Genomic DNA, 21,976 nt, shown 5'->3' on the forward strand with positions numbered 1-21,976 from the left:
TGAACATCCATTCAGCTGCATGAGGGAACCCCCTCCACCCCAAACTACCCTCCAAACAACGCTTTTTAAAGACATTGGCATTCCAACTTCTGCTGAGAGGTTTTTAACCTTCTTTTAATGCTGCAGTGGTCATACTCTCACAAGCTGTTGGGGTCAGAAAGGATTGAAGCAAGGCGTTCAGTGGAGTTTGAGGGGCTATTGAGCAGAATACTTGCTGTCAATCATTGGTGCTATCGTTCCAGTCCCTCTTGGTCTCTAGCAAGACAGGAAGAGAGCCAGGCAGCAGAGAGGGGAAGCTGTGTGCAGAGAGGAGGGGGGTCTCTCAATAGAAGGCCACGCACACCTGGGATTTTCATAGTGCCCTTCTCCAACCTCCATCTCGGTCAAGAAATGTGTCTGAGCTGGGCACAATTCACCAAGGTGGAACTCACTGAACCATGCCATCTCTTCTAATTGGACCTAGAGTGACAGGACAGGATAAGGACAATGCTGCTGATGGTCGTCAAGGTCATCATGGTCCACACTTCCTATACCACAGAATTTTTTCCAGGCTGGAGCTGGCTACATCACCAACATCTAAGTTCATCATGCATTGCTGCATCAGGGAGGCCCTGTGCACAAGGTGAGGGAACTTCTTAGCATATTCTTTAAGCAGAGAAAGCAAGAGGAGCAGGGCCATGAATTCCCAGTGGTACAGGAGGACGTCATGTGGCTCTGAGGGTGCCACATTTCAATGGGGAGATGTAACATCGAATAAGGGTCCAACTCCCTTATTGTGCACCTGGTGTACAAACATGTACAGAACATTGTGTTGGTGAATGACTGCTTTCCCGGCAGTAACCACGATGCCATTATCCTGCGCCAGTCAGTTATTACTACCATATTTAATCCTTCACAATGGTCCAGAGGCTGGTTGTTAAGTGACAAAGAGGAAACTCTCTACATGTGGCTTAAGCCTAACCTCTGTAATCTGACCCCATGTGGACAATATTTATCCAATGAAAGGCCTGCTGTGAGCAGGATCATCACGGAGCAGCCTATCAGCATTCTAAAACAATGTTCCACTGTCAGGAACACTCAAAGTGAGCTCTACGATATTCAGCAAAGTCTCCAAATTCATTCCAAACAGCCTGGTTCTCATGGGGATTCAACCCATTACAGCAAGTCCCAATGAGAATCATGACAGGAATAAAAGGAGAATGAAGAGGAGGAGGAAGGGAGAAGGCATCCAGGGCATCATAGCTCTGGGTTGACAACATCGGTCTCCAGTTCCCCTCCAATCACCTTCCCGTTACACAGTTGCTCTACAATTCCTCACTTTTCCCTTCTTGAGCAATGGCTCATTACAGCTTCCTCTTTGTCAAAATCCTGAAAAAAAAAGCACAAAAAACTTTTCCGTCACAACATTTTTCAGTAAGACTTCCAATAACACATACAGTACTCAATTATTCACCGTTGTGATTTCCATAGAGCCTGTCTGTCAGGTGCCTTCTGAATGAATCTGTCCCACTGCTGCCCTAGTGTCTGCAGCATGATTGGTGAGAGACTGCTGACTCTCAGAAGGACTCGCAGGAAGACCTCAAACAGCTTTTAGTCTTGAGCTCCCGAGAGAGGATAGCAGCTCCTTGCACCACAGAGCCAGTGCCACTGCTCCAGGGTAAGGCCTCAGCAACCCTCATAATCTGCTGCAGCGCAGATTGCTGCACCACGATGAGAGACTGCAAGGCCTTTTGAGCACTGGTGTCCACAGCATGATGATAGCAGTCTGAGCTTACATAGCGTCAGGCTGGGCTTGCCTGACAACAAGCATGCATCTCATGACCTAAACCTGGGTTTCTACAACAACAGACTTTGGCTGGATTCCACCTGTCCTGCAATGGAAGCTTAGATATTCATTGAATCCCTGGAATCACTACAGTGCAGAAGGAGGCCATTCGGCCTATCGATTCTGCACCAATCTTCCGAAAGAGCACTCTACCTAGACCCACTCCCCTGCCCAAACCTATAACCCCACCTAACCTGCACATCTTTGGACACTAAGAGGCTAATTAGAATGGCCAATTCACCTAACCTGCACATATTTGGACTGTGGGAGGAAACCGTAACACCCGGAAGAAACTCATGCAAACACGGGAAGAAAGTGCAAACTCCGCACAGACAGCCTCCCAAGGCTGGAAATGAACCCGGGTCCCTGGCGCTGTGATACAGCAGTGCTAACCACTGTGCCGCCGTGCTGCCAGATGCTGCTTCCCAGCTGCATCTGCAAGTGCTGTCAATTTAGCTACCACATGAATGCTGAAAAGGATGGGCTCCATGCACTGCACAAAACCCTAGCCCAATTTGGAACTAGACTTCTACATGTTCTTTAACAGCTGCAATAGATTCTGAACCAAATATTTTGGTGTGTAGTTCTATTGGCCTTTTCCTACGCACCAGGCTTGTCAACATCCTCATCTGTGTCCTATGCAGGAGAACTCATCTGGGACCTTGTCCCCCGGGGAGCTGAAACACGTGTTATCCTTTACATAGGACCTATCTGCAGCCCTCTCATGCCTGGTTACTCACCATGTGTTGATCACACTTCTGTGTTACCCTCTAAATGACATGCAGTGTCAGTATCTGAGCTGGTGACTGTGAGTGTCAGACCTATTGCCAGTGCTTCTTCATCAGATATCTGCTCTTGTTTGCACATTTAATTGTCAGGCCGTACTTGGCTGGCTAGGCAGCAGTTCTTCATACCCCAAAGCATAATGCAGAAAGGTAGAGTCGGAGTGAGGATCCTTGGTGCCTCAGGGCTACAGGTGCATGGGAACACCCTCCAAATCACACACCACCCTGACTTGGAAATACACCATCTTATCTTCATTGTCGCTGGGTCGTAATTCTGGAACTACCTATATAGAAAACAGCATTGTGGGTGTACATACAAAAGCAGTTCACTGCCATCTTCTCAAGAGCAAGAAGAGATGGGCAATAGATGTTGACCTTGCCAGCGAAACCCACATCCCATGAATGAAACTTTAAAAATACTGAATGATCTTTCCAGACAGACAAGACTGGATAAGATTGTTGGTCTTGCTGAAGGACATGAACAAACACATTAGCAAGAATTTTATTTTGCTCGGGCAGGCTCAACCTGGAAGTGCATGAAATCGAGCGAGAAGTCATTGAGCGCACTTACCAACATCGTCACATCCAAGCGCGATTTCTGAGGCTGGCAGGTGCACATTCAGATGCACACCTGCCGACAATTAAAGGGCTAATTAATAGTTCAATCGACAGTGATTTTACGCTGCCAGTGTGATTTTCAGCTTGCCGCATGGACAAAATGGGTGGACGCTCATCATATTGTTTGTATTTCCTCATCCTAGAGTGGGATTAAAGGCCTCTGGAGCAGCAGCCGTTTCTCTGAGATATAGTTTGTAGCTGTGTAAGTATAAAATGTTGCTAGCGTTTCCTAGTTTTCCTAAGCATTTGAAGCATGACTTTCAGCATTTCAGGATGTTCCTGGAGGCTTTCTTGAGGATTGGAGCACAATGATCGCTCACTTGCTATGCGCTGATCCTCTGCATCGATCTAATAGGGATAGATTGGAAGTGAACCCGCGGAAAGCGATTAGCCCTAACGGAGTCCCTGGGCGAGCACTCTGATCCTGCACAGACCAGCTGGCAAGTGCATTTGGAGACATCTTCAACACCTCACTTCTCCGCTTCGAGGTTCCCACCTCCTTCAAGAAGACCACTATAAAACCAGTGCCAAAGAAGAACAAGGTAGTGTGCCTCAACGATTTCCGCCCTGACGTCTGTTATCATTAAATGCTTCGAGCGGCTATCATGAGACGGATCAACGTCAGCCTCCCAGGCGGTCTCGATACATTGAAGTTCACCTATCACCGTAACCGGCCCACAACAGATGCTATCTCCCTCGCCCTACAATCAACACTCGAACACCTCGACAACAAGGACACCTATGTAAGACTGCTGTTCATAGACTACATTTCCACCTTCAACACCATTACCCCAACAAGACTAATAACCAAACTTTGCAATCTTGGACTTGATCCCTTGGACCCTGTGCAGCTGGACTCTTGACTTCCTCACCAACAGACCGCAATCTGTCAGGACTGGTTACAGCACCTCCTCCACAATAGTCCTCAACACCGGGGCCCCACAAGGATGTATGCTCAGTCCTCTACTGTACTCCCTATACACACATGACTGTGTGGCAAGAATTAACTCCAATTTGATCTATAAGTATGGGAATGATACGATTGTGGTGGGTCATATCTCAAACGATGATGAATCAGACTACAGAAGGGAGATAGTCACTTGGTTGCATGGTGTACCGAAAACAACCTCTCTCTAAATGTCAGCAAAACTAAGGAACTGACCATCGACTTCAGGAAGCGTAGCACGATCCCATTCCCCACCGCCCTCCCGTCCATCTGCTCCAAAGTGGAGACGGTCGATAGTTTTACGTTTCTGGGAGTCACCATCACCAACAGTCTGTTCCACTCATGTTGATGCAACAGTCAAGAAAGCCCAAACAACGTCTCTACGTCCTATGGAAGCTAAAGAAATCTGGCATGTCTGCATCAACTCTCACACACTTCTACAGATGTGCCATAGAGAGCATCCTATCCGGCTGCATCACAGCCTGGTATGGCAACTGCTCGGCCCAAGATCGCAAGAAACTGCAGAGTGTGGTGAACTCAGCCCGATGCATCACACAAGCTTGCCACCCCCACATTGATTCTGTCTACACCTCCCGCTGCCTCAAGAAGGCAGACAGCATTATCAGAGACCCCTCACACCCAGGCTTTGCTCTCTTTCAGACCCTTCCATCAGATAGAAGATATAGAAGTCTGAAGACCTGCACATCCAGTCATTGGAACAGCTTCTTCCCCACAGCTATCAGACTCCTCAACGATTCTCCCTTGGACTGATCTGTTCCTTGTAAGAACACTGTTCACGACACCCTATGCTGCTCTTGCGCATGTATATGCTTTGTTTGGCCCTTGTTCCGCACTGTAAGTAATCACTATTTGTCGATGTACTTTGTTGATTTCGTCTGAAGAGGAAGAGAGGGGAAGGAGGGTGAGGAGGCCTGGTGAGAACAGGCAGCATCCCAGGCTGAGACTTGGAAGAGGAGAGGCTCAGACTCAGTTTGTGCAGAGCCTGCAGGGAGGCCAAGGCCGTATGTGAATGACAAAGTTGCCACGACCCAGCAACTACAATATACAGACAGCGCACCTACCTCCAGTGAGGTCCAGTGCCGCAGGAGGCTCTGCCTCTCCAGGGAGACAGTGACAGCAATATGATAAGTCCATAAATCACCTCCAACTGTGTGGGGGGATCGCCCCATGCTGGTGGCTTTGGAGGTCACAGTGCCCCTCAACCTCCACACCGCTGGTCCTTTTCTGGGCTCAATGAGGGATATATTCAGCGTCTCTCAATCAGCTGCACTAAACTGTGTCAAGCTAGTGACTGATGTCAGCTTTAGACATGCCCATACATTCAGCAACTTCTTGAAAGATGAGGGCAGCCAGGTGGAGAGAGCATGAAGCTTGACAGCGATGGCTGGACCAACCCTCATTCATGCTGCTGTATACTATACACATGTGACCATAAAGGCACCAGCAGGAGAGCCAGAAGTTATTAACAGGAAGGGGTTCTACTCGATGAATGTGTGAATTGTCTGTGCCTGTTATCCAGGGATCTCACATGATTCTTACATCTTTGGGTACTCCCAGGTACCAAGATTATTCATGGCTCCTGCAAGATTGGATGAATGGATCCTTGGTAACAAGGGCCATCCTTTGAAGGGGTGACTACTGACCTTACTTTGCCACCCAAGAACTGAGACAGAGGAGAGACACAACAAGAGTCACACATCCACAAGAGCGATGGTGGAGAGGACCAGCGGGCCGCTCAAAGTGTGCATCCGATGCCTGAACCGATCCAGGGGATCATTACAATATTGGCCAGAGCATATATCCCTCATAGTCATGCTGTCCCCTACACAATGTAGCTATGACAAGGGGGGACGAACTGCAGGCTGAGGAGAGCGAGGCAGGGCCACAGGCCAGTCTTTGTCCAGAGTTGTCTCAGATGGAACAAGTTCCATCCATGTAATATCCAATTTCAATGTCAAGATCACCAACATGGGAGGCATAGCGGGGAACAACATTCTGAAGTGGGTTGGCATTCCTAACCCATCCAAAACAGTGGTTTTGACCTGTGGATAACGTGTGAAATGCTCTGTGGTTAGCACTGCTGCCTCAGAGCGGCAGGGACCTGGGGAGCGATCTACCAGCAGCGCAATGATGCTGGTAAATGATGGGAGACCCCACTCTGGAGACCCTGGAGACCGGTGCTGCAGCCGCTGAGAAACATCCCACTAATTGTGCCGTTCAGCGGACTTTAACTTGAGTTAGCATCAAATGTTTTGGGACCTTTCTAGCCCCTTCCTTGTGGTAGGGAGATGAGCTGCATGGCCCTGAATAGGGCTGCTGAGTCATTCAGGGGACTGCCCAATTCCACTTCTGTTTCCTTCCAGTGAAAAATGATCCCGTGGCCTAAGTCATCCCTGTTCACGACTGTTGCTCCCACACCTTCTGGTGCCTTGCTCGCCCATTGCCACAGGACATGCGATGCTGAGCATGAATTTTGCGTGAATTGGATTAAAGGGAGGGACAATTGTGCACCATCAGGCTTATTCTCGTGTTCTGAGCTCTCTTTGACCAGTGGCAAGATGGGTGTAGTAGCTGTAAATACATCCATATACAATGGGTGACCAAGAGGTCTGTGTGTTGACATGCTCTACTGGTTCCACAACTCGGTGCTGACATTCCTTTAAGACCGTTGAATCTAGAATGGTCTCATCCGCTCAATCTGCTGGAGTCGATCTTCGCATGCCAAGGTAGACAAATCCTTCAGTCACAAAGGGTAGAGGTGTCAATGGCCACCCTCACCTGGTTTAGCCCACCTGTCGAAGTGGTTTACTGCGGTGTGGTCAGGGTCACATGCTGACAGCTACTTGGTTAGAGCGGTACGAAGGTGAGGACCAATACAGGATGAGCCACAGTGTGGCAAGCCCCCCGTGAGAGGTGCTATCCCTCTCTGCCTTATACCCCAAACTGGAACTCACATTCCAGTGAACTATTAGTCCACACCTCAACATTACCAGTCAAATTACACTTAGTTTATTTTAATTAAAAACTGTGCAGATTTATTGATATTAGCCATCACTGCTTAAAGCAGCAGGTTGATTTATTTGGACACAGATGCATTCCTTTTATATTAGGTTTGGCTCTACTGAGTTACGGAGATGAATTTATGATGCCTTATTTTTAAATTATGATTTTACCATTTGTCCACCACAGCAGATAACATTGCTTCCATCAGGAGAATGGCAGGTCACAATGAGAATTTGAATAGAACAATAACATTCTCTCCTTTTATATAATAATAAACAGACCCAAAGAAAACACCGGGGCTCTGATTAGACTCCATAGCACTGCTGGTTCTGGCAGGAGCTCCTAAATCACAACCTTTCCGACTGCTTCCATTGGGGCCCACACAGTCCCCATTTTGGGAGGGCACTCATACGGACATGCTGTGCATACATTGGAAGTGTCAAAGAGCCCTGGTCATGATGTCAATCTGCCATTGCGGCTGATTTGATGCACCGTTCGGAAACTTGAGGCAGGCAAATCCAGTACATGTGCTAATCACTCACAGCAAAACATGGAACAGTTGCATGTGGAACTACTCCCTAGTGCTGTATAAAGGGAAAGGCATCAATTTGCAGACTAGGTTCTTTTGACTTCAGTCTGCTGAAGTAACGTTTGTGGAACTACTGCGAATTGGTGAGTTGGTGCATCCATATAGATAGAGGAAGATAGAGGATTTGGTCATCATCCAGACCAAGTCTGCAACAGGCATTGGTCAGGAAGATGACAGAATTCTTGTATGCGAGAAGAGGTGAATTCATCATGTGTTTCTCTCTGAGCAGAGAGACGCAGGATGAGTGGGCACTAAGATAGCAGGGTTTCTAATGATGCAGGGAGTTAATAAGCCCACATATGGTTCAGTAGGTTCCCCCTTGTCAACGGGGAGAGGTACAAGAACCACAAAGGTTTCCAATCCATTAATGTACTATTGGTTAGTGAACATTTGCAAAATATTATGCTGGTGACATTATGGGAGCGATTTTGAGTCCGCTCTAGCCATCTGCGGGATTTGCAGCGTGGATGGAAAATCCCAGAAGAATCAGGAAACATGATCGCGTTTTCCAATTTTCCCCGCCCCCACCGGCATTCCATGAGCTTCACGGCCGCAAAAGGTGTGACCCTCGTTTTAATAGTTTTGCATCTATTTCCATGTTATTAGTCGGATACTTAAAATTGTTGACTCTGGAGAAGAGAAGGCTCAAGAACCTTCACAAAATAGGTATATTGAGCAGTGCTAAGAAGTTTAAGCTTTCCTTAATGCTTGAATCATGGGACACAAATTCAAGCCTATAAATTGGAAGGTGTTCACACAGATTATCACTGACCAGAAACGTAACTGGGTCAGCCACATAAATACTCTGGCTACAAGAGCAAGACAAAGACTGGGTATTCTTCAACAAGTGACTCACCCTTTGACTCCTCGAAGCCTTTCTGCCATCTACAGGAAGCAGAGCAGGGCATAAAGGAGTACACTTAACTTCCATACATCAGGTCAACTCAAAGCACTCAAGATGCTTGACACCATTCAGGCCAAAACACCTCATCCATCACCATAAACATTCACTCCACCAGTGCAACGTTGTAGCAGTGTATATTATGCTGCACATTTCCTGGTTATTACAGCAGGACCATAGCACTTACAACTTGCTTGTGTTCCTTCAGTAATTGTTCCTGTAACAATCAAATATTATGTTTTCCTGAGAACTCTCGAGTTTCCCAGTCTATCTCTGGTAAATTGAAATCACACATAGAAGCCTCATCCATTCCTCTATTTGCATTTGACCACTCAGTACTTGTCCAAATTTCTCCTGCTGGTTTTGTGATCTATAACAGATATCTACTCTTCTTTCCCTTAATCAAGTCTTCATTCCTATCCACAAAGTTTCCATCTAATCTGCATCTCGATTAGATATGCCTGTTATAGCCAAATTCTCTTTTACACAGGTCTCAGTTTGCCTTTCAGTCTCTACAAAACAATTGCTTGTTTACCCAACCTTTATATTTTTTCATTAAGAGTTGTGTGAAATAAAATCAGAGTTTTTCTTTCCTGGGACTCCAAGCATTCATATTTAAGAGGTTTTGAGAGATGGATTTCCCTGAAACCTGAAGCATGTGTTTGTTTATTTTGTCATTATTGCCCCTGTATGTTCATCTATTTTCTGCACACTTAGCTGCTGTTTTATCTGTGCAATTGAAGTAGTTGTGACAAAATCCTGAGATTATTACCTTCAAGGTCTTGAATTAGCCTGAAAGTGAACTTTGCAGTCTCCCTCAAAAAAATTCCAGCTGTTATTATTCCTGGCACTGATTCCTGACAGGAATATCATAGAATCATAGACTTTATAGTGCAGAAGGAAGCTATTCGGCACATCGAGTCTGCACCGGCCCTTGGAAAGAGCACCCCACTTAAGCCCACACCTTCACCCTATCCCCGTAACCAAGTAACCCCACCTAACCTTTTTTTGGACACTAAGGGTAATTTAACATGGCCAATCCACCTAACCTGCACATCTTTGGATTCTGGGAGGAAACCGGAGCACCCGGAGGAAACCCACGCACACACGGGGAGGATGTGCAGATTCCGCACAGACAGAGACCCAAGCCGGGAATCGAACCTGGGACCTGGAGCTGTGAAGCAACAGTGCTAATCACTATGCTACTGTGCCGCCCTTCTTTTTCCACCTGCCCTATTAACACACTTCCCAGGTACCTTGGAAGGCAAACCATCTTTAATTAAATAGGGTCAGGGCAGCAAATTATGTATGTATATTCCATAGTTAAAGTGATCCCTGTAGCGACCAATTTTGGCTCATGTTTCCCCTTTCCCCCATGATTCACAGTGGCATTGGCGAGGGTGTTGAGAAGGGGGTTGAGAAGAAAGCAATGGAGGATGAGGGGGTGTGATTTTGCAGTCAAGATCTCTCAGGACATGCCAAATGTAACAGAAGCACCTGACTGTCATTTTTGAATTCACAGCCCTTAAAAACTGACTATCGAGAGGGTAGACTTGTGACAGTCAGGGAATGAGAAGAGGAAGAGATCAGGAGTTGGCAGGAGTTGTGTGGATAGGAGAGATTACAGAGATCAATGGTCAAGGGTGGGACATCAATGTGGCCTCACACAAATCAGTGGGGTACATCAATACAGGAGGAAGTAAAGAGTTCAGGGGAAGAGGGGAGAATAATGCAGAAACCCATAGGGGATATTGGGCTGGCAGGAAGAGATTGCTGTGTGTGCAGGTGGATGGGTCTCATCACTGGGGAGGTTAACAGGCTTTCTATGTGGGCTGAGGGAAAGCACGCCTGTTCTTCCTGGCCTACAAACAGTTCTGGAAATGCCCCTGCCAGTCCCCTACATTAAAGCTTGAATAGAATTTAGTTCACTTGGCTCGACATCTGAGCTGGGATTCCCCGCGGCCAAGTTCTGATGCCGGCATGATAAGCGGCGCCAACCATTCGGGCGTCAATTGTCCCTGATATTGAAGAATGCTCCCCTTCCTAGGGGGCTAGGTCGGCGTCGGAGTGGCACCCCGCAGCTCCAGCCAGCGCAGAACGGCCGGCGCGAGTTCACGCATGCGTGCTACGCCCGGCATGATTCCGCGCATGCGCGGAACGGCCGACGCAATGTCGTGTGAGTTCCCGACTCCGCGCCGGCCCCCGGGAAATGTTGCAGAGCCCCACAGGGGCCCGGCACGGAGGAACATAGGCCCTCACGGAACCAGCCCGCCCGCCAATCGGTAGGCCCCGATCGCAGGCCAGGCCACTGTGAGGGCCCCCCTCCAGGATGGCCTCCCCAGACATACTTTCCAGGTCCCGCTATGTGGGACCTGAGTAACCCACGCCGGCGGGACTCAGCCGAACTCGGCGACCACTCGGCCCGTCGTGGTCCGGCGAATCGCCGGGGGGGGGGCGCTTTCCAGCGTGGCGGCCATCCCGCGAGAACCCGAGAATCAGAGCTGGAGAATAGATAAGCCGGCATCAGGGCGGCGGGGCGTGATTCTCGTGTCCCCCCAGGGATTCTCCGACCCGCACGGGGTCGAAGAATCCCGTCCCTGGTTTGTGATGCCGAGCAAGGCCAGCAGTATGGGTTCAATTCCTGTACTGGCTGAAGTTATTGATGAAGGTCCTGCCTTCTCAACATTGCAAGAGGTGCGGTGATCCTCAGGTTAAACCACCACCAGTTAGCTCTCCCCCTCAAAAGGGAAAACAGTCGATGGTCATTTGGGACTATGGTGACTTTACCTGATAGCTGGATAATGTGCTATCAAGGATATCCCACATTATGCTTTCCACACACATCACTAAGTTCCTGATCCTAGCATTACTGTAAATCCTTTTTATACTCTTGACTTAATTAATTGGAGCTAATTTTCATTCTGGTCTTTCAGATTCAGATGCACTCTCTGTCTCAAGTCAAGATTATTCCCTTTCCTCAACAAAAGAATATTTGTGCATCATGGAGACTGATTTTTTTAACAGTCTGATAATGTTCTTCATTCATGCTCAGCCCAAAACCTTGGCTTATTATTTACTCATATTTCATCCTGAGCTGTTCTCTTGACAGCTTTTGTCAGTCATTGTTTGACATTGCCTTCCACTTTCAGGTGCAGGGTGATGTGTCAGGCAGGTTGGTTCGATGTGGACTGCACTCGATGCAGGGAAGTTAGAAACAGACATCTAACACAGGAGAAGATCCAACACTGTTTTATTCAACTAGATGAACGGCTGTACATATTCAGCCGTGGGTCAACACTATACTGATCTGACTAGTGACCTTGTAGTAGCCTGACCAGACTTACTAGCTACCGCATGGTGCTTGTGCTTGCTAGCTCGTGGGCTCTGACTGTCTCAGTAGCTGGGTCCCGAGAGAGCGGGAAACCTAGTGCCCTCTGGCTTTATAGTGGCAGTGTCCTGTCGGGTGATTGGCTGTGCTGTGTTGGATGCTTACTGGTCATTCTATGTGTCAATCACTGCCTGTCTGCATCTCATTATATACATGAGTGGATATTATGACATCCCCCTTTTTTTTGAGTTAAATAAATACTGAGGTATATATATATATATCTATATATATGCCTGACTATGTACAAACGATGATTGAACAAACGTATTCATGGGAAGGTGTCGATAGTGCAGATACATGGCAAACTAAGCAATATTTACAAGAGTTAAGTCGATGGATTCAGTCACAAAAGTTTCAAAAATTAAGTCTACAGATTCAGTCTTTGTGGCAGGCGGCAAATTCTTGTCGATCACCACAGAGGTGGATCAGGAGCCGCCTGCACGTGGAGAGATGGGATCGCTGCCATTGCGGTGGTCGCGTGGGCCGGCAGGATCGCTGGCAGATCGGTGGCCTCGTGGCAGGGTACGTCCGGAGGAAGCATGATAGCCGGCGGAGCACTGCGGTCAGGTGGTGGGCGTGGAACTCTTCGCAATGCCCGTCTGTTGCGCCATAGCAGGGAGCCATCAGCCATGCGAACAATGAAAGACCTCGGGGCAACTTGTTTGACAACAACAGCTGTGGGTGACCAACCGCCCTCAGGCAACTGGACGCGAACATGATCAGCTGGAGCCAGCTCAGGTAAATCCGTGGCATGAGCATCATATGTGGCCTTCTGTTGGGCCCGGGACTGCTGCACTTTTTGTAGTACCGTGAGGTGGTCAAGGTCTGGAACATGGATGGCTGGAACTGTGGTCCTCAGAGTGTGATTCATGAGCATCTGCACTGGAGGCAACCCAGTGGACAGTGGGGTTGCCCTGTATGCCAGCATTGCCAGGTTGAAGTCGGAGCCTGAGTCTGCAGCTTTGCACAGCAACCGCTTGACAATATGGACCCTTTCTTGGCCTTCCCGTTTGATTGCGGGTAGTGGGACTGGAGGTAACGTGACAAAAGTTGTAGGACTGTGCAAAATCAGACCATTCTTGGCAGTAAAAGCATGGACCGTTGTCGCTCATTACCGTGAGCGGTATCCCGTGCCTGGCGAACGTTTCTTTGCAGGCTTTGATGACCGCCTTCGACGTGAGGTCGGACAGTTTCACCACTTCTGGGTAACTGGAGAAGTAGTCGACCAGGAGTACGTAGTCACACCCCTTGGCGTGAAATAAGTCTACACCTACTTTGGACCACGGAGAGGTCACAATCTCGTGCTGTTGCAGTGTTTCCTTGGGTTGAGCCGGTTGAAGCTTCTGACAGGTGGGGCAGCTGAGGACTGTGTTGTCAATATCTTGGTTAATGCCCGGCCAGTAAACCGCTTCCCGAGCTCTGCATCGGCATTTCTCGACTCCAAGGTGACCCTCATGGAGTTGACCCAGCACCATAGCCTGCATGCTTTGAGGGATAACGATCCTGTCGAGTTTCAGAAGGATTCCCTCCACAACCGTCAGCTCGTCTTTAACATGAAAGAATTGGGGACATTGTCCCTTCTGCAGTCATGGGTAAGGTGCTGCATCACACACTGCAGTAAAGGATCCTTGGCCGTTTCCTCACGAATTTGGACCACCCGTTTGTCAGAGGCTGGGAGGTTGGTGGCACACAATTGCACTTGCGCTTCTATGTGGCAGATAAAGTCACCTTGTTCACACGGTGTGGTGATGGACCGGGATAGGGCATTTACAATGATCAGCTCTTTGCCTGGCGTGTAGACAAGTTTGAAGTGATAGCGGCGGAGTCGTGGAAGAATTCGCTGTAACTGAGGTGTCATGTCATTTAAATGTCACTGGGGCTGTGGTGAGCTTTGCCTTCAGCTCACGCCATTCCGCTTCGTGTGTGCCTTGTAAACGTGAGGACAGTACACCACTCGTCGTCGGGATCCACACTGAGGATCGAGAGGTTTTGCACAGGTGTGGTGGAGGCCAGCTCATGTATGGTTATGATGCCCACCCGATATGGAGACTTGAGGTTGTCAGCATCAGGGTCCGTTGGGCTGTCGGGATCAGAATCGGCATGCCTTGTTGTATTGAGCAGATACATCTGCGCCACAGCAGGGATCGGTGGCTGCTGAGGTTGTCCCGAAGCGTGGTACATTGGCGAGACCATGCAGACGCTGCGACAACGAATGAATGGACATCACGCAACAATCACCAGGCAGGAATGTTCCCTTCCAGTCGGAGAACACTTCAGCAGTCAAGGGTATTCAGCCTCTGATCTCCGGGTAAGCGTTCTCCAAGGCGGCCTTCAGGACGCGCGACAACGCAGAATCGCCGAGCAGAAACTTATAGCCAAGTTCCGCACACTGAGTGCGGCCTCAACCGGGACCTGGGATTCATGTCACATTACATTTATCCCCCACCATCTGGCCTGCGAAATCCTACCAACGGTCCTGGCTTGATACAATTCACACCTCTTTAACCTGGGGTTACCCCATCTCTGGATCTGTAAAGATTTAATCACCTGCTAATGGTCGCATTCCAAGCATTGTTTGGCATCTTTGAATCTGTCTATATATGTGTTTCTGGAACATACCTCTTCATTCACCTGAGGAAGGAGCAGCGCTCCGAAAGCTAGTGACATCGAAACAAACCTGTTCGACTTTAACCTGGTGTTGTAAGACTTCGTCCTGTGCTCACACCAGTCCAATGCCGGCATCTCCACATCATGGCTACCATCAAAAATTATTGTCAAGTTAAAAATGAATAATTAAAATATATGGGGCTGGATTCTCTGCTCGCCAACGCCAAAATCACGTTCGCGGAAAATCCCCGATGACGCCAAAATCGGGGACCATTTCGCGATACTCCACCCCCTGAAAAGCACCATTGCCTGAGGCCTGCCCTGCGATGCACTGTCCCGGCCGGCCGAGTTCCCGATGGCGTGCTCTCACCCGTCGTGAACTTAGCGTGGCGGCTGCAGACTCAGTCCCACGTCGCCACAGTCGGGGGAGGGCCAATCCGCGGGCACGGGGGGCTTTATTCGGCGCTGGGGGCACTGTGGGCGGGCAGTCCAGGGCGCACGAGCAGTCGAAGGGGGTACTATCTTTGCGGTTCAAGTCCGCGATCTGAGTCCGCAATGAAGCACGGCGCGGCCACTGCAGACCGCCGCGGTGCACATGCATGGCCACGGATCCGGAAATGCTCAGGGCCCTATCGGCAGCTAGAGCTGGGAGCTCTACGCTGCCTCCCTGCTAGCCCCCCAGAAAAAACAACGAATTGGTGGCCGTTTTGCACCAGTTGCCCTGGCGTTAAACACCACCATTTTCATGCTGGCATGGGGGCTTAGTCTCCCAAATGGAGAATCCAGCCCATGGTCAGTGCTTATTTTGAATTCTGTATAATAGGAACAGCATGAGTTCTGTTTGGAGAATGTGGGGCGTCATTCTCCGCCGGCGGGAGTCTCCGTTTTGCCGGCGCCCGGGGGTTTCCCGACAGCGTGGAGCTGCCCCACAATGGGAAACCCCATTGACCGGCCGGTGTTACGGAGACTCCCGCCGGCCGGTCGGGGCAGAAATGTGGCGGGGCGGGTAGGACAATTTCGCCCGTGGTCTTTAAAAAAAATTTTTGAGTATCCAATTTTTTTCCAATTAACAGTCAGTTTAGCGTGGCCATTTCACCTACCCTGCGCATCTTTTTCAGTTGTAGAGGTGAGACCCAAACAGACACGGGGAGAATGTGCAAGCTCCACACGGACAGTGACCCGGGGATCGAACAGGGGTCCACGGCGCCGTGAGGCAGCAGTGCTAACCACTGCGCCACCGTGCCACCTTGAGAAAGTGACCTTTGATTAAAAAATTATTGGCCATCAGAAAATAAAACTTCAAAGATCAAAAGGAACCCTGAAAAAGCTCACTGTTTAATTTTAAAACTGTCAAAGACTTCACTTGAAACCTGAAAACATTTGACAGGGACAAATGAATTTGTAATTCATGTAAATAGGATTGTAAGAGAGGTCAGGCTGAATAAAATAACCCACAACATGGCTGTTTTAAATTGATCCTCAAACACTTTTAACATTTCAATCAATTTACCAATGTTTTTATCAGATTTCCACTGATAGTATTGCACTTCCAATTACAAATACCCTTAATAAAAAGCAAAAAATAAATAAAGCGAGCAAAACAGATCATTTTGTAGTACGCTTAATCGGTTGATGATCTCAATTACCTCGGGGAAGATCTTTGGTGTAGGGAAGAAGGAGCAGAGAAGGCAACGGATTCCAAAGAATAGTTTTGTGACAAAGATGTGTGTTGCTCGAGAAAGAGGGAGAGCGATTGCTGTTTAATGTAAGTCAGTATTGTCATTATCCTTCTGCTGACAAAATAGCTGCATTAAGCATGAAGTGGAATGGAAAAATACTTTAATCGTGATTGAACTTCAATTTATCTTCTGTCTGACTAAGATTACATCATAAATGTAATTGACAAGGAAAGAAAAGGAGTACAATTTCTGTTCTAATAGGTCATAAGACCACCACATATAAGAGCAGAATTAGGCCATTCGGCCCATCAGGTCTGCTCCACCATTGAATTGTGGCTGATATGTTTCTCATTCCCATTCTCCTGCCTTCTCCCCATAACCCATGATCCCCTTATTTTTTTGAAAGTATTTTTACTGGATTTTCACATTTTCTACCAACAGTTACAGAACACGACAAAACCAACACATCACATACACCAAAAATTACCACACCAACGGTAAAACTTATATTAAAAGGGGCGCTTATTTAGCCACAAGAAAATAGAAAGAGGATGTATAAAATAGTGAAAACAAGAAGGCAGCTGAGCGCCAGCTGGGCCACACGGGGGCCCGTGGTGGGCCCGTTAGGTCGTGTCGGGCCTATGGCTGGCTGTGTTCTCCTGAGAGTGGGCCAATGTACAGTTATGGGAGACCCTGCACAGGATTCTCTGATCCTGAGGCTAAGTGTTGACGGCATCGTAAACGCCGTCACGTTTCATGACGGCATCAACATGCCCACAGAAGCAGCGATTCTGATCCCTACAGGGGGCAGGCACGGCGCTGGAGCGACCCAAAGAACAACGAACAAAGAAAAGTACAGCACAGGAACAGGCCCTTCGGCCCTCCAAGCCCGTGCCAACCATGCTGCCCGCCTAAACTATGATCTTCTACACTTCCTGGGTCCGTATCCCTCTAGTCCCATCCTATTCATGTATTTGTCAAGATGCCCCTTAAATGTCACTATCGTCCCTGCTTCCACCACCTCCTCCGGCAGCGAGTTCCAGGCGCCCACTACCCTCTGTGTAAAAAACTTGCCTCGTACATCTACTCTAAACCTGCCCCTCTCACCTTAAACCTATGCCCCCTAGTAATTGACCCCTCTACCCTGGGGAAAAGCCTCTGACTATCCACTCTGTCTATGCCCCTCATAATTTTGCCCCTCAACCTCCGTCGTTCCAGTGAGAACAAACCGAGTTTATTCAACCGGTCCTCATAGCTAATGCCCTCCATACCAGGCAACATTCTGGTAAACCTCTTCTGCACCCTCTCTAAAGCCTCCACATCCTTCTGGTAGAGTGGCGACCAGAATTGAACACTGTAGTCCAAGTGTGGCCTAACTAAGGTTCTATACAGCTGCAACATGACTTGCCAATTCTTATACTCAATGCCCCGGCCAATGAAGGCAAGCATGCCGTATGCCTTCTTGACTACCTTCTCCACCTATGTTGCCCCTTTCTTTTTTTAATTTTTATGGAACATACAGTGCAGAAGGAGGCCATTCGGCCCATCGAGTCTGCACCGACCCACTTAAGCCCTCACTTCCACCCTATCCCCGTAACCCAATAACCCCTCCCAACCTTTTTTGGTCACTAAGGGCAATTTATCATGGTCAATCCACCTAACCTGCACGTCTTTGGACTGTGGGAGGAAACCGGAGCACCCGAGGAAACCCACGCAGACACGGGGAGAACGTGCAGACTCCGCACAGACAGTGACCCAGCTGGGAATCGAACCTGGGACCCTGGCGCTGTGAAGCTACAGTGCTAATCATTTGTGCTACCGTGCTGCCTCAGTGACCTGTGGACCTGTACTCCTAGATCTCTCTGACTTTCAATTTTCTTGAGGGTTCTACCATTCACTGTATATTCCCTACCTGCATTAGACCTTCCAAAATGCATTGCCTCACATTTGTCCAGATTAAACTCCATCTGCCATCTCTCCACCAAAGTCTCCAAACAATCTAAATCCTGCTGTATCCTCTGACAGTCCTCATCGCTATCCGCAATTCCACCAACCTTTGTGTCGTCTGCAAACTTACTACACCACGCCACTCCAGCTGCCGATACTGCCGTGAGATGGGCGCCTTGGGTCTGCGCATGCACAATGTGACCGGCACCAATGTGCGCATGCACAGTGAGACCGGAGCGATTGCACGCATGCACAGTGGGTCCCTTCTCCGTGCCGGCCCCGACGCAACGTGGCGTGGGGCTACAGGGGCCGGCACGGAGCAAAAGAGGCCCCCAGCCCGAGAGGCCGGCCCGCCAATCGGTAGGCCCCGATCGTGGGCCAGGCCACAGCGGAGGACCCCCCCCGGGGTCGGACCCCTCGCCACCCCCCCCCCCCCCCCACCCCACCCCCAACAGGCCGCCCCCAGATGGATGCACGCCAAGGTCCTGCCAGGTAAGACCACGCGTGGACAGTGGCAGGGGATTTGGATTTTTTTATCCGGCCACTCGGCCCACCCCGGGCGGAGAATCGCCGGGGGGGGGGGGGCGGAGAATCGCCGGGGGGGGGGGGGGGGCTGCGTAGAGCGGCCCCCGATCGGCGCCGTGTAGAGTGGCCCCCAACTGGCACCGCGCCAACCGCTCTCCGGAGAATCGGCGGACCGGCGTCGGGGGGGGCGTCGCGCAATTCACGCCCGGCCCGCTGATTCTCCGGCCCGGCGTGGGCTGAGAGAATCCCACCCCCTGTTTGGGAGCCCCCAGTGGTCGGACATTACCACTGTGTGACCTTGCGCCACCCCCCCTCCACCCCACCCCACCTGCCTTGGTTGTCTCCTGGCACTGAGCCGTGCTGTGGGGGCATCATAGGGGGGTTCCCAATGGGAGTGTTTGCCATTGTGGTTGCTTTCACTTACCACCCTTTGGCCCTATCGACTCTCTCCCCTTCCCATTCCTCTCTTTGTTTTGCAATCCATTCGTGTGCAACCACCTTTAACGTATTGGTAACTGGTTATGAACAGGTCTTGGAAAATGCTGGTGAACAGCCTCCATGTGTTCTGGAAGCCTTCCACCCATCTCCCGATATCGGAAATTGGTCTGGGCCAGTTTGAACGGCAACCTCCCCAGTTTTGCCCATAAGGTACTTCCATTCAATCCTGTTGAAAGCCTTTTCTGTGTCCAGGGAGATTATCACCTCTGGTGTCCTCTCCATGGGTGGGTCAAGATCACATTCAGCAGGTGCCTGATGTTTGCTGTTAACTGCCTGCCTTTGATCTTCCGCGACTACCTCTAGCACATAACTCTCCAGCTGCCTCGCCAGGGACATCGCCAGGATTTTAGTGTCAGTGTTTAGGAGTGAGATGGGTCTGTATGACCCGCACTCCATCGGGTCTTTCTCCTTTTTGGGGATCATTGATATTGAGACTTGAGTCAGTGTTGATGGCTGGGTTCCCCTTGATAACGAGTCACTGAACATCTCTTACAGGTGCAGGGCTAGTGCTGGCACAAATTACTTGTAGAAGTCCGCCTGAAATACATCCAGCCCCAGCCTCTTTCTAGCCTGCATGGTGTTGATACTTTCTATGACTTCCCCCAGTTCGAGTGGTGCCATCTCTTTTCCTCCCCCACAAACGGCCTGTCCAGTCCATGGGGGAACAGCTTCATCTTCGAGTCCCCTTTCGGGGGCTGGGTGGGAGGTGTACAGTTCCTGGCCGAATGTCACAAAGGCCTTGTAAATCTTGCCTGGTGCTGCTGTCCTTCACCATAGCTATTTCCCTCGTGGCTGCCTGCTTTCTCAGCTGGTCAGCCAGCAGGCAACAGGCTTTGTCTACATGCTCATAAAAGGTCCCTCGTGTCTGGTGGAGCTGGTTTGCTGCTCTCCCAGTGGAGAGCAGGTCAAATTCCAGTTGCAGTCTTTTCCTCTATGCCAGTAGTTCTATGGTCGGGACTGTGGAGTTCCGCCAATGCACCTCCAATATGAAATCGATCAACTGTTGCCTAGTTGCACTCGCCTTCCTATCCCTTGAGGGCCCTGTATGCTATATCTCCCCCCTTATCACTGCCTTCAATGGCTCCCAGAATTTGGAGAGTGAGACCTCCCCATTGTGGTTGCAGGTTACATATCCATCGATGGCTTGTATATTTTTTCACAGAATGCCTTGTCAGTGAGGAGGGCTGTGGTCCGTCTCAAACCTCATATCCACGTAGTGTGGTGTGTGGTCCGAGATTACTATTGCGGAGTATGCCGCCTCTACCACCCTTGGAAGCACCGATTTCTCCACTTCAAATAAATCAATCCTGGTGGAAACCCTGTGGGCCTGGGAGAAGAAAGAGAACGTGTTCTCCCTTGAGTGTGTGAAACTCCAAGGATCCGCTACCCCGATCTGCTCCATGAAGACTTTCAGTTCTCGAGCCATGTTTGACTGGTTCCCCGGTTTGGGGCTGGATTTGTCCGTCCGTGTGTCCTGCATGCAGTTGAAGTCCCCCCCACCCCCACCCCAATGATGAATCGGTGGGAGTCTATGTCGGGGATTTCTGTCGTGGTTTTCTTTAAAAGGTCTGCGTCATCCCAGTTAGGGGCGCACACATTCACACGCAACACGGTTGTCCCATCCAGGACACCAATAACCATGACATACTGTCCCCCTGGGTCCAAAACCATTGCTCTGAAGGTCGTCCTCTTGTTGAACAGTATGGCCACCCCCCCTGGCCCTTGTTCCTTAGCACACTTGGAATGTCTGGCCCACCCAGCTTTTTCTTACCCTCAGTCGGTCCTTTTTCCTCACGTGCGTCTTTTGGAGGAAGATTACGCCGACCCATAGGCTTTTCAGATGGGTGAAGACTCTGGATCCTTTCACTGGGCAATTAAATCCCCAGATGGATCAGGTGACTATCTTGGCGGGAGGATTTTTTTCCCCCCCACCGGCACGGTCAGCCATACTATCCATGTGGACGTGGTCCTGCTCCAGGGTTTCCCTTTTTCCAAGGGCCATCCAAGTTGGCTGTTGCCGCCATATTAGCTATATGAATGTGCCCGTGCACTCCGGGGTTTCCCTTTGTTTGGGGGCCATGGAAGATGGCCGTCTACGATGTTTTTGTTCTTGTCATTGCCAAGCGCGGCCTGTTGCAAACACCGTCCTACCCTCTCCCCCCTATCCCCGATCCCCCCCCCTCCGGCATGTCTATCCCTCCCATCCGCTCCTCGCTGCACCCCTTGTGTGCTTCCCCCCCCCCCCCACGAAGATACGCCTGCCTTCCCCCCTCTTCTGCCAGGCACTCTCTCCCTGTCAGGAGCTGCTGATCCCCTTATTAATCAAGATCCTATTTATCTCCATCTTAAAGACACTCAGTGATTTGTGCTCCACAGCCTTCTGAGGCAATGAGTTCCACAGATTCACCACGCTCTGGCTGAAGAAATTCCTCCTCATCTCTGTTTTAAAGGATCGTCCCTTCAGTCTGAGGCTGTGCCCTCGGTTCTATTTTCTCCTACTAGTGGAAACATCCGCTCCACTTCCACTCTATCTAGACCTCTCAGTGTTCTATAAGTTTCACTAAGATCCCCCCTCATCCTTCTAAACTCCATCGAGCACAGACCCAGAGTCCTCAACTGCTCCTCATATGACAAGTCCTTCATT

Source organism: Scyliorhinus torazame, chromosome 8 (genome assembly GCF_047496885.1).
Source record: "Scyliorhinus torazame isolate Kashiwa2021f chromosome 8, sScyTor2.1, whole genome shotgun sequence".
Classification (NCBI taxonomy): Eukaryota; Metazoa; Chordata; class Chondrichthyes; order Carcharhiniformes; family Scyliorhinidae; genus Scyliorhinus; species Scyliorhinus torazame.